The sequence below is a fragment of the Pseudophryne corroboree genome, chromosome 6 (genome assembly GCF_028390025.1).
Source record: "Pseudophryne corroboree isolate aPseCor3 chromosome 6, aPseCor3.hap2, whole genome shotgun sequence".
Classification (NCBI taxonomy): Eukaryota; Metazoa; Chordata; class Amphibia; order Anura; family Myobatrachidae; genus Pseudophryne; species Pseudophryne corroboree.
In genome coordinates, this window is record NC_086449.1 from 181,593,905 (window position 1) to 181,607,254 (window position 13,350).

General features: G+C 44.9%; 1 long non-coding RNA gene across 1 annotated transcript in view; it reads right to left on the minus strand.

The window, feature by feature from the left end:
- Positions 1–1,886: 1,886 nt before the first annotated feature.
- LOC134931768 (uncharacterized) overlaps positions 1,887–13,350 on the minus strand; it is a 93,420-nt gene continuing 81,956 nt past the window's right edge. The window contains exon 3 of the long non-coding RNA XR_010179169.1: positions 1,887–4,191. This is a non-coding gene — a long non-coding RNA (uncharacterized LOC134931768). The remainder of the gene's footprint in view (positions 4,192–13,350) is intronic.

A 13,350-nucleotide genomic window follows, 5' to 3' on the forward strand; every position in this document is an offset into this window, starting at 1 on the left:
ACATCACCTACCAGTCCTGTCTGACAATGACTACCCTAGCAATATACTATAATCACCTCACAGCAGCACCCCCCCCCCTTCAATGTCCATTTCACAGCACTCCCCACCTTCAGTGTCCACCTCACAACACTCCCTATGCTCAGAGCACTCCTTACTGTTAATGTCCACCTAACTGCACCCCCCCCTCCTTTTCAATAAACATATCACAGCCACCCCCGTCCTCTTCCATGTTACCTTCACAACACTCCCTACAGCACCTTCAATATGTTAGAATGGGAGAGTGCTACTGGGCATATTGGGAGACGGACATCTCCCCCTTAGCTCCAGAGAGATTCTGCTTTACCTTGCCATATACCGCTGGTTCACTACCAGCACCTTGAGTACAGTCACCAGCTGGTGAGCTGCTGCTTCCACACTCCGCTTCATGTCTTATCCAGTGTAGCCACAGTGAGTACTGCTGTACCCTCAACTTTCCGGAGCTTGCACACGGTAGGAAATGCCATTTTTGGATTGTTCCTTGAGAGGGATTCTCAGGGAACAATCTCTGCCAGTGTCCTCTGCGGTTTGGAGGGCCAGAAGGACTCCCAGGTCATATATCCAGAAGTCCGACCATCACATTGGAAAGCTCTTTTCAGAAGAGCTCTCCTTTTCCAATGTTAATCTTATTTCTACATGCATGCAGCGTTATTATCGCTGCTATGCAAACAAGTGTTGGGATGTATTGCTTGATACATCCCACCTTATATAATCTTAGGTGGTGCGATCAGTCACTCAAGGCTAAGACCTCTGTGGGTACTGTGCACTCTTTAAAAATGGGGGCATTGCTAGCCCGAGCAATGTACAGTCATAGACATTCTGATCTCATCTATGCTTACATCCAGAGATGGGGGCATGAAGGAGCATTCTTACATAGGCAAAGTTGATGAAAATGTTCACACAGAGGCATCTTATTTACAAGTGCATATAAGCGACTATACGCCTGTTAGGAAGCGTGTCCTTTGCACATGAAAATATCAACTTGGTCATAATGTTGACGTTGACCATATCGACACTTACACCTGATGACCTAGTGGTGACCAACCTTCTTCTGGCGGCCCCAGTGGTTTCTCCCGGATCCTGGCGGTCATATGACAGTAACCTCCGGTCCTCCGTCATCCTGGTGTTTCTTTGCTACCCCTAACCGAAATCCCTACCCTTAACCCTCCCTCTAGTGCCTAACCATAAGCTACCTCCAACAGCCTAGCCATAAGCTCTACTCACAGCCTAACCGAAACCCGCCTTCTAGTACCTAACCCTAACTCCCTCTCCAACAGCCTAGCCATAAGCCTCACTCACAGCATAACTCTAACCCTCCCACCTATAGCCTAGCTGTGAGTGGAGCTTATTGCTAGGCTGTCTTTGGGAGGGTTAGGCTGTGAGAGGAGTTTATGGCTATAAGCTCCTCTCACAGCCTAACACTAACCCTCCCACTGACAGCCTAGCCATAAGCTTCACTCACAGCCTAACCCTAACCCCACCCCCCTCCAGCTGCCTAGCCACAAGCTCCACTCACAGCCTAACCCTTCCACCTACAGCGTAACCCTAATGTCTGCATTCTGAGAAGGTTGAAATTTTAGCAGTGTCAACATCATAACTGTTGACATTGTGGTGTCGACATAATGAATATTAACATTTTTATTGTTGACATTCCATTCATGAGTATCCTGTCAAACACAAAATTCCCCTTCTGAGGAATTCCTTAAATTTGTTGCCCTCAAATCTTGCCGCCTGAGGCAGCTGCTTTTTCCCCTCATGACAGACTTACCTTGTATGCAGACTTAATGGAATACGGAAAAAGAGTCTAATTAAAGTAATGCATCTGAATAAAAGAAGAGTCAGACGATTAGTGAATTGTACAGATGTTTAGATTGTGACAGATTTGTTATAATCACAATTAAATTAACAAATTCTGTCCATTTTAAAATACTTTTGCAAAAAATCTACATTTACTAAACTAGGCTAATTTCTGCAGAACATTTCTAATATATAGTAATCTTTCATCCTCTATATTATTCATGTGGCTTAATGAAAGATTTCGGCTGTGAATGTGGCTCTCGGGTAGGAAAAGATGTAGGACATCTGCGATATGTACAATATAATAAGTCTGTGTTTACTCTACAATAAAAAATCCAAATATCTGGCCAAAACTTGCTTGTTTAGTTAACAATTTACTGACAGCTAGCATTTTTACTGACAGTAGAAACAGCATTTACAGCAATTCATTTAAGTATAGGAGGGGATCTGACTTGTAAGTTTTTTTTATTTCATTTCTGTAAGATCTCTATTCTGCAAAAAAAAAAAAAGAGACATGTTACGTATTCGGTATATTCTGCTGCACTTTGAAATATGTTAGAAACATGAAATGAGTACATGGCATTTTAAATTGCTAGGTTTTAAAGCTAATTCTGGCACCAATCAGATTTCCAGTACACCGAAAACACAAACAGTAATTAAGTTGTATAGACCTCGGTAATTAAAATAAATGGCTACATGAAGCTTGGTAATTTAGAACTGAAATAATAGTAGAATCCCTGATAATGGTGTTTATGTTGACGTGATTCTTATAAACACTGGAAGAACGCTTGGGTTAATTTACTCCGAATCCCCATATGTATGTACACCTGCCAACTCAATGACTAAATATATGAAATCCCACAGCTCTCGCCATTTTAGAAGATGTGTGTAAAACAGAGTTATGAAAGTGGAATTGTATGATTATTAGAGAGCGTTTATAAAGACCCAGATGTATTCTGTAGAAAATGCAACAAACGTACAGTTGGTTATACTGTATACATGCGGGTTGGGTATGTGTGACCAGCGGTCACAATGCCGACGGTGGGATCCCAGCTGTGAGATTGCCGGAGGAGGGGGTTAGCGCAACGAAGCCACGCATCGGGCTCTATGGGTGTCATGGACACCCACGAGTGGGAATAGTCCCTGTTGGTCGGCATGCCGACTGCCGGGATTGTGAACGGCCGGGATGTAGGTGCCGGTATTGTGACTATATCCCATACATACAGTGTAGTACTGCAGAAATGATTAGCAGAGACATTTATTAAACTGGTATCCTATAAACATAATACAGTTCAACAGCACCTTATTACATGTAGACCAACACCAACCATAAGAACAGGAGGGTTTATGGTGCAAGGGAAGTGAAAGGACTATGTATAATAGAAACAATGTTTGCACTGAAAAAGGGTAGCACAGAGCGAGCCAACATACTTTCATTATTTGCTTCATACCGATCCTATTGAAGTGCATAATGACCAAGAATGGACTGGGGCTACACTGACTTTCTTTCCATGCATTAGGGCAAAGTAAAAAGTAGGCGTGGCCATGCATCTTGTCGTGCAGGGAGTCTTGGGGCCATAGCCTTGTGGCTCATCCTCTCTAAGCATGCCTGCCTAGCAGAACACCAACAGGTAGAACTGCTCGGCTAGGCCTTCAGACAGCCAGACCTGCCCATCAGGCCAGAAGTGTGAGGAATGGTTAGTGCTATCCCATGTTTCTGCGTAAGTGTATAATACTCCTGTTTGCAGATGTGTTTCCTACCATGCTGGTGAGAATTGACGTGCTGTTTCACAATATTGTTACACCACTACTTGTTCACCAAAGAAAGGAAAAGAGTGGTAGTAAAATGGAAGTTCAAAATATTTTGAGTCTGGAAGTCATTGCCTAGCCCTTAAGTGAATAGTGCAGTTTATTGTGCTACTCCTAAATCCAGACGGTAGCCTAGTACCTGCTTTTGTGTGGACTTTCACAAAAAGTGTTTCCACATGTGATACCAACCGTATGCCTTTGGTACACACGGTCTTTGACTTCCTAGGATCTGGACACAATATTTGCTTCCTATATCTTAGCATCTTAAAAAGAGATAATGTCAGATCGAGATGGCCGAGGAGTCGAGTCACAAAATCACCTTTGCTCCCTCCTGGCACTATGAAAGGCTGTACCATGTCATGATCTTTGGCTTCCTTCCAATGGCTTCGGGATCAGGTACATCACCATCCTCAAAAATAATGCAGCAGCATACCTGCACGACACAGTCATGTTTAGTGCCATCGGTCAAAGCCATATACTGTATATAAATTTATGTGCAGTACTCCAGTGCCTCCTTATTGCATCGCAGCCAACCTGAAGAAAAGTACCCTGGGAAAACATGAAACAAATTAGCTGTTGGAATATGGATATACTGTGTGAATAAACAGCTGTCTTCAACTGTTATTTAATAAAGAGAAGGCTTAGAATGACTTGTCTGGAAATTTTAAGAGGTTTATATCTAAGTCTTCCTTACCCTTAGCCCTGATAATAGAATTGCTAATAAAGTGACCCTTAAGAGTATTAAGCGGGCTCCCAGGGTGTCAGGCTGCATACTCTCAGATCAAACAGGTGTTTTGTGAGTGCAGATTCCTCCCGTCTCTGCTTTTAGCCAACAGTGGTTCCCTCTATGCCAACTTGGGGCATGTGATTGCCTTGTGCCAGGCACATTGGAAAGCATGGTGCTACACGACTGGTGATCTTCCTGGGTTTCTGTGGGTGTCTTCCAGCTGCTCAGGTTTCCTCCCACGTCCCAAGACTGGTAAACTACATATGTACATACGTTTCTGCTTGAGTTCCTGACATAAGTAGTGAAAAAAGCACATTTCTAGCTTAGGAGGTGTATGGGGCTTTTATTTTTTTGTTACCACTTGTACCTTCATTTTTGACCCAAATAGGCTGGCCTGAGACTACCCCCAGGTGAGGTATGTGGCAGTGTGAGAATAGGACACATAGTTGAATTTTTTTCTTCCTAATGTCTGTTGCGAAATAGAGATGTATTAACTTTATGGTGTTGGTTTTGGTTATCAGAGCAGTGATAATGAGGTGATAAGTGGAAGGTGATAACGCACCAGCCAATTATTACGGGTTTGAAAAATTACAGTTAAGAGCTGACTGGCTGGTGCGTTATCACCTTCCACTTATCACTGCTTTATCAATTCTCCAGGCTTAATATATCTACCCCCCTAAACCATGTGTAACATAGCAACAGCAAACATGGATGCCCTCTTCACAAGTACACATGTCTACAGCACATGCCTATTCTCAGAGCTCAATCTGTACCTCACGATTTAGCACAAATCGTGTCATCGCCCAGTAGGCTTCTACTGTGCGATGGGATGCCGCAGGGAGTGCAAGTGGTGGTGAGCGGCGGTTGCGGCAAGGGGAGTGGGATGCGGAAGTATGTTGTATATAGCACTTTATCCCTGACCTTCACTTCCTCACTTCTGTTTCTGTGTAGCTGCTGTTGAATGCATTGGTATCTCCGGAGTACCGCCTCAACCACTGACAACACTTGTACATCCAGGCCTCAAAAACACCCTGGCCACGACCTCTGTCCACCAAACTATCACCTCTGTCTATGGTAAGCAGGTGATAGCTGTTATGTGGGACATGGACTACTGAAGACAGTCAAACATCAATCCTGTTGCTAGTTACCTCATGTTTGAGATTTATATATACCTGAATAAAGAGTTCTGCTATACTACATATCCCCCGCTGGGACATTTAATACTTGCTACCTTGCCATGACTCCTACACTTTAATACTCTTCATAGCACATAAGCTGTGAGACGTACTGGGAATGTATACAATTACATGTCAGTTGCAAAATAAAGGTAACATAAGCACTTGTTTGGCTATAGTTACCTGAAGCTTAAGTAGAATATATCAGTGAGGAAGTTCCTCAGTCTACAGTGCATTTCCTCTGACATATTATAGGACAATGATGTCATTACACGTTGTGTAATCATTTGTGCCACAGCCACTTCAGCATGGAAGAGGTTACACGCTACCTGCGGTTCTATACAGATCTCCTCCTTGTGAAGGATAAAAAAACCCTCATTTGCAGAAGAACATCTCCAGCTTTCACCTTGTCAGTCGCTGATCCATTTCCCCGCCTGGGCTCATCCTTACCATTAATCTGCAGGCATTTTATCACTACTGCCTGCACCCTGCTCCTGCTCCCAGCTCCAGATATACAAGCAAGATTTGTCTGCTTCTTCCCCTCTCTCCTTTAGTGGAGTCTTTTCTGCTTAAGTTAGCAATTCTCCGTTGTGCTGACAAGAGCTTGTCCTAGAAATTACCCTTATCTCCCAGGCATAGCGCTCAGCCTGCCAGACACTTAGTGTCAGGCCGTCCCCTCCCTGAGCGCTCTTAATGCTTAGCAATAGCTTCCTCAAAGCATACATGTTGCAAACACAGACCTTTTATGTACCCAACAGTCCACTATGTAGAACTTAGAGGACAATGATCTTAATGACTTCAGATTATTACTGCAAGTACTGATTATAGCAAAAACAATACAATAACAACAGTTGAAAATGTACATAGTGCATGTACACATACACCACAAAGAATAATATAAATATTAATTTCTATGATGAACTTCATTTAAATATTTATTTCTATCACACAACAGGTGCTATAGGTGGCTATTGATTTTACTAGCAATTTTCATTTCATACTTGGGGCAGCACAGAAATAAATACATTGGGTTTGACTCATAGTTGAGAGAAGCAGCTGGGCAATACCATACAACTAATATGTAAATGTTGCAAGAGGAGTCTGAGGAGAAGACCATCCAGCATCAGCCATTTGAGTAGAGGTGCATACACACTCATTTTTACCCTCCTGAGCGATACTGTTTACAAAATCACCCAGTGTGTATGCTCTGAGTGATTCCCGGTTGCACATTCCAAGGGTTCGCGGATGACATCACTGGGGGTTATTCAGAGATGAATGCCAATCGCTGCATACTCTGCCGGATCTGCATTCATCTCCTCACATGCTGGGGGTCACCCAGCACAGGGCAAGGCCGCCCAGCATGTGTGATCCCACCTCCCGATGCATCCGCAATTAGATTGCGGATCCATCGGAACTAAGGTTGACCCCTGGTAGCGCAGCAGTCAGACGGTCAGTGACCATTATTTTGTGATGTTACGCAGCCGCCCCAAAGATGGTCACAGACCGCCACCGTTTTGGATACCCCATACTCCCAATGCCGCAATGACTACCCCCCCAATGGCCACCACTGTCAATCGCACGCAATGACTTCCCCCCGACACCTGAATACGGCCGTTGCGAGTGACCACATGGTTTCGTCTAGGTCTGAGTTAGGCCTACTGTGCAATATCACTTGCAATATGATATGGACTATGGATATATGGACTATGTAAGCGGCCCGAGAGGGGAGGAGAAACACTAGGCGATATCGCTCATGGAGAGTCTCGCCTAGTGTGTACCCACCTTAAGTCTCCAGACAGCTTTGTAGATCTGAGTGCTATGTCTGAAGATCATCGGTCACAATGTTCACAGTATCAGTTTGAGTAAGCTTTAGCGGCACGCCCCCATTTCTGGGAATGCTGGCCATCCATTCCCCTTCTCCACCTCCACACAAATGAGAAACATTCTGTGACTAGTATACAGTGCAGAGACTTGTTCTGTAAACAGTATAAACCAATGAGACTGATATACAGTACAGTGCTGAACTCCACTCTGTGACCAATATACAGTGCCAAACCCCTTTCCGGGAATAGTATTCAGAGCTGCGCTCCTCTCTGTGACTAGTATACTGTGTTGAGTTTCATTTGTTGACCACTGTACAGTGCTGTGTTCCATTTTATGACCAGTATACAGTATTGAGTTCCATTCTATGACCAGTATACAGTTCTGAGTTCCATTCTATGACCAGTACGTTGCTGAGTTTCATTCTATGACCTGTATACAGAGATGAGTTCCATTCTATGACCAGTATACAGTTCTGAGTTCCAGTCTATGACCAGTATACAGTTCTGAGTTCCATTCTATGACCAGTATACGTTACCGAGTTTCATTCTATGACCTGTATACAGTGCTGAGTTCCATTCTATGACCAGTATACGTGGCTGAGTTCCATTCTATGACCATTATACAGTGAGGAGTTCCATTCTATGACCAGTATACAGTTCTGAGTTCCATTCTATGACCAGTATACGTTACTGAGTTTCATTCTATGACCTGTATACAGTGCTGAGTTCCATTCTATGACCAGTATACGTGGCTGAGTTCCATTCTATGACCATTATACAGTGCTGAGTTCCATTCTGTGACCATTATACAGAGATGAGTGCCATTCTATGACCATTATACAGTGCTGAGTTCCATTCTATGACCAGTATACAGTTCTGAGTTCCAGTCTATGACCAGTATACAGTTCTGAGTTCCATTCTATGACCAGTATACGTTACCGAGTTTCATTCTATGACCTGTATACAGTGCTGAGTTCCATTCTATGACCAGTATACGTGGCTGAGTTCCATTCTATGACCATTATACAGTCCTGAGTTCCATTCTGTGACCATTATACAGAGATGAGTTCCATTCCATGACCATTATACAGTGCTGAGTTCCATTCTATGACCAATATACAGTTCTGAGTTCCATTCTATGACCAGAGACTGTCATAGAAGTAAAATTTCAATGTATTGGGAATAACATCAGCGATGTTATTCCCAATACATTGAAATTTTGCCTCTATGACAGTCTCTGAGTGCCTTCTGTGTGGAATTGGATATATATATATATATATATATATATATATATATATATATATATAGTGCCTATTTTATATTATTTTAGTTCTCAAATGAATCACATGATTAGACATTGGGGATGTCTTTATTACGTTACATTTGTGTGTTTCATTCCATTAGACCAAGTGCTCCAACAAAGGCACTTACTTTCAGAACATGCAAAATTCATGCCATTAAAAGTTTATTGCAACAACCAATCAAATCCAAAAACATTTTTGTGGGGGGGACAAGGCTGGGCAGCCCTCTTACAAATCTGGCAATGTCCTGTTAAGCCCGTTATCTACTCTTATTAACCCTCTGTCAGGCGCACCTCTGGGGCTTCCGGATTCAGATACCTGTTAGAAAATCGTCATTAGCACCTAATGAACTCAATTCTAACGCTCTTAAAGTGATCAGTGACCTTCATTAGGACGTACAAAGAGAGAAATCGTAGGTTTTACGGGCCATTTCAGCAGAAAATCTGAAGCAAAAAAGAGAAAACATGAACATGAGTATAAGTTTGGGCGCAGTGTGCCTGAGACGCCACCCTGGACCTACATATTTCCGCAAAATATCCAAAACCTTTGTAATTTTCATTCATGAAATGAGCAAAATAAGCAATCAATAGATGAAAATAAGAGGAAAAACGAAAAGTCGGATGAGTTTGGGCGCAGTGTGCCCAAGAGGCCAGGAGGGTCATTACTGCATTCCACGCAGGCGACGGGAACACTGACTAGGGGGGTTTCGAACAGCACCTAGAGATAGGAAGGTACTAGGAGGGACAGGCCCCTGCACCCCTTTGGGGCGGAGAGGGGAGCGAGAACAGCTTTGCGGCGCCTGTCAGGCAAGTTGCGCATGACTGAAGGTTAATCACATCCTATGAAAGTAAAGGGGGGTACACTCGGGAGATTTCTCCCGGAGATGTGTGCTGGGCAATCTATCACCGACAGCTCAACACACATCTTTCCCCCCACTCAGCACAGTGTGATGTGTGCTGAGTAAGGGGAAGGGGGGGGGGGGGTGACGGGGGGGGACCACTCACTTCACCCAGCGGTGAAATGAGCGATCTCACTAGATTGCCAAATTTAGAGCCGGCGATAGCGACGAGCAGGGCTGTGCATCGCTGTCGCTGGCACCCCTACACACAGAGCGATGTGTTCTGTGGGCCTAATTCAGACCTGATAGTAGCCCTGCAAAAAATTTTAGGGCTACAATAAGGCACACTGACATGCGGGGCACGCCCAGCGCAGGGCTAGTCCACCCCGCATGTCAGGCCCCCCTTCCCACAGAAGTACAAAAGCACACAGCGGCGATGCTTTTGCACTTCAGGAGTAGCTCCCGGCCAGCGCAGCTTTTGCGTGCTGGCCGGGAGCTAGTCATCGCTACCCGAGTCGCAGTCACACGCAGCCGCTGCGGCCCGCCCCCCGCATGGTCCGGCCACGCCTGCATTGGCCAGACCGTGCCCACAAAACGGCGGCTAAACGCTGGCGTACCGCCCCCTCCCGCCCAGCGACAATCAGGCAGAGGCGATCGCTAGGCAACGACAGCCATCGGCTGTCAGCCATAGGCCGGCGCACTGTGGCGCATGCACACTTCTGACCTGATCGCTGCGCTGCGATGAACGACAGAGTGCTACCAGGTCAGAATGACCACCTTTAATTTAGTCAGATTGCTTAGAAATGAAGTGAACATCGCTCGGTGTGTACCCCCCTTAAACCTTATTTTTGTATACTGATGCATTTACTCATGCATTTAATCAAAACTCATCACGGAAACCCTTTGACCCAGAAAACTTCTCCTACAGGCTGGGGAAGAATTTTGCACCCCACAGTCTCTTGCATTTTGACTCTGAGAATTGCTTTCTTCCTAGGATGACCCGGGAGTAAATGTCATGTAATAAAGAAGATTATGTATCATCAGTTATCCAGCTGTAGCTAAATGGATTGTCAGTTTTTGATTGAGTTTTATGTTGGCCTCGCATGACACCACAGGCAACTGGGAGAGAATTGGAACTTTTTGAGTGATAATATTCAGCAGGAAGGTTATTCAGTAGCAGGAAGACCATCCATGATTCCTCTCACCAGGGTCACCTCCATTCTCTGTCATAATAACAAGTCCCGGAAAGTACCAGTTCCCCTTGAAATAAAATATAGAGCTCAAACTCAGAAATGCATGAGTTATTTTGCTGTAGATGGTTTCCCTGTGTCCCCTCCATAATACCACCTAGAAAGCAGCCTGTTTCCCTCCTAAGCACAGCTCCGCTCTCTGACTTTCCCCACTATTAAGAAGTGTGGTTAATTCCTAATTAGCACTGACAGATGCTTCCCCTGTAATCCTATTCCCAACATGCCCTGCTTGCTTTTGTTTGCTGGTGGAAGATATATTGTGACACCGTAATGACCCTTCAATGCAGCTCTGGAACAGCTTAATGACACACTAATGATTTATTACATGTTCCACTTGATTAGTTGGTCGTTTGTCAGCATTATATTTCCCTGTCCATAAACCTGTCACAGGTTTTATAGACCTTTCCCTGGAAAAAAAAAGAAACCCCAAATAAATTCAGTTTTTTATTTCAACTCTTGTTTTTGCTGAGATGGTTTCACAGAGGCCCTATTATTGAAACGTCCACAGGTCTTATTAAATTGTGAGGACTGGAGTGAACTAATGGTTTTGGTATGTTCAGTGGGTTTAACCAAGGTAATCACATACCGTTTGCATTTCCACTAAAAATCAGCTTTCTTAGAAAACAATCAAGAAAATACAAAGGAAACAATACTGAATATAATATAACTGCAACTCATTTTACAATAAAAAAAAAAGGTGTAGGTCATCCCACAGAGTGCTGGGGTCATGGGTGCAATTCTAGCCAGGTCACTGTGTGTATGGAGTTAATCGAGATAGACTATTGGGCATAGGTGTGCGCAGGGGGGGTGCCTCGTGCGCACAGGCACCCCCTAATGTCTGGCACTCCGATCACACATGCCTGATGCAGCGATCGCCAAGCAGGCTGATTACTGTCCCCTCTGCGCTGCACCCTATCAGGACTGCAGTACTGACCGGACGCCTGGGTTAATCAAGGGTGCCACTGCCACCGGCTTTCAAGCTCCCGGCTCCACTTCCATGTACAAAAACAGCGTGATGTGATGTCATTACGTCATGCTGCTCGCACGCGCACCCACCACATGCCCACCTCTCTCCTTCTATGCTATGCCAATGCCAGCCACTGATGATTAGCAGCATGCAGCCAGCATTCCTCTTAGGAAGACAAATTCAATACTGGCAGGCGGCCGGCAGCAGCATTTTCCAGCAGCGGCAGTACTAGTCTGCGACTGTCAGTGTCCGTGAGCGGCTGACTTGTAAGTAAGCTGCTGCAGCTTGCAGGGGAAAGACAGGGGAGCCAGACCAGGCTGAGGAGGAGCAGTGTAATTGCAGTGAGTGCCATCAGGGGTGTTTGGTGCACACCACAACATCTGACAATGTATCTGCTTTATTAGGATTGGTACAAGGGTGGATATTTTATATTGCGTTGACACGCCCAAAAAGCGGTGCTAGACACACCCCTCTGATGGTGCACCCCCTAATAAAATGTGCTGTGCACGCCTATGCTATTGGGATGGTGGTGACTGACAATATAGGTGTCAGGAGGAATATGAAAGTGACTGTTATGCCCTACAGTGTCCTTACCCAGGTTGCTGATTTAAGGGTATCAATATGTACACAGGTTACAGCGGTAATGCAGGGGTTAATAGCAGTATCCCGTAGTAACACAGCGGTGGCTATATATAGTGGTTTATGGTCTTAAATATGAGAGCTAAGTACTGTGTGCCTGCACTGTATTGTGATACTCTAAAGCAGGGGTGGGGAACCTTTTTTCTGCCAAGAGCCATTTGGATTTTTTTTCAACATCATTTGCGCGCCATTTATGAAGCACCCCTCCCCCCAATTTGCACGCTCTCCTAGGAAAGTACGCGTGTCCTTACACATAATGCTCATATTAGTGCTTCTTACACAAAATGGCTCCAGCAAAGCCCACAGTAGTACCAGTTACACATAATGACCCAGTGTAGTGACAGATACACTTAATGCCCCCAGTATACTGCCAGTTACACATAATGCCCCAGTATAGTGCCAGTTACACATAAAGTCCCAGTAATGCCAGTTACACATAATAGACACAGACCTGCATTGAATACAGCCCGGTATAAGTGTAATGATAAGCTCATTGGTGCCATTCATACAATCAACATCAAGAGCACTGTATTATTTAAAAATTCTGTTATTGTTAAGTCCCAGAGAGTAACCATTCTCCACAGAGGCAGGGGAGAGTGGCATCACAGCGAGCACAGCCATTCCTCCCACCTGCCTGCAGACAGCAGAGCAGAACTCCGCTGAGATCTCTCTCCAAAGCTGCCTCACACAACCACGGAGCCATCTGCTGCACACTGCATCATGGGATATGTAGTTTTCTCACACTGTATACAGTGCACAGTATGTGAAAACTACATTTAACATGATGCCGTGCGCGGCGGACAGCTTTGCACTCTGAGGCTGCCTTGGCAGGGCCCTGGGCCAGACCAAATGCTTTTCAGGGCCGCATAAGGCCCGCAGTCCGGAGGTTCCCCACCCCTGCTCTAGAGTCTAGACAAGTGGTTCACAAACTTTTTTGAATAGCGCGCCCCAGAGTATAGAAATGTTTTCACGGCACACCTAGGCCTCC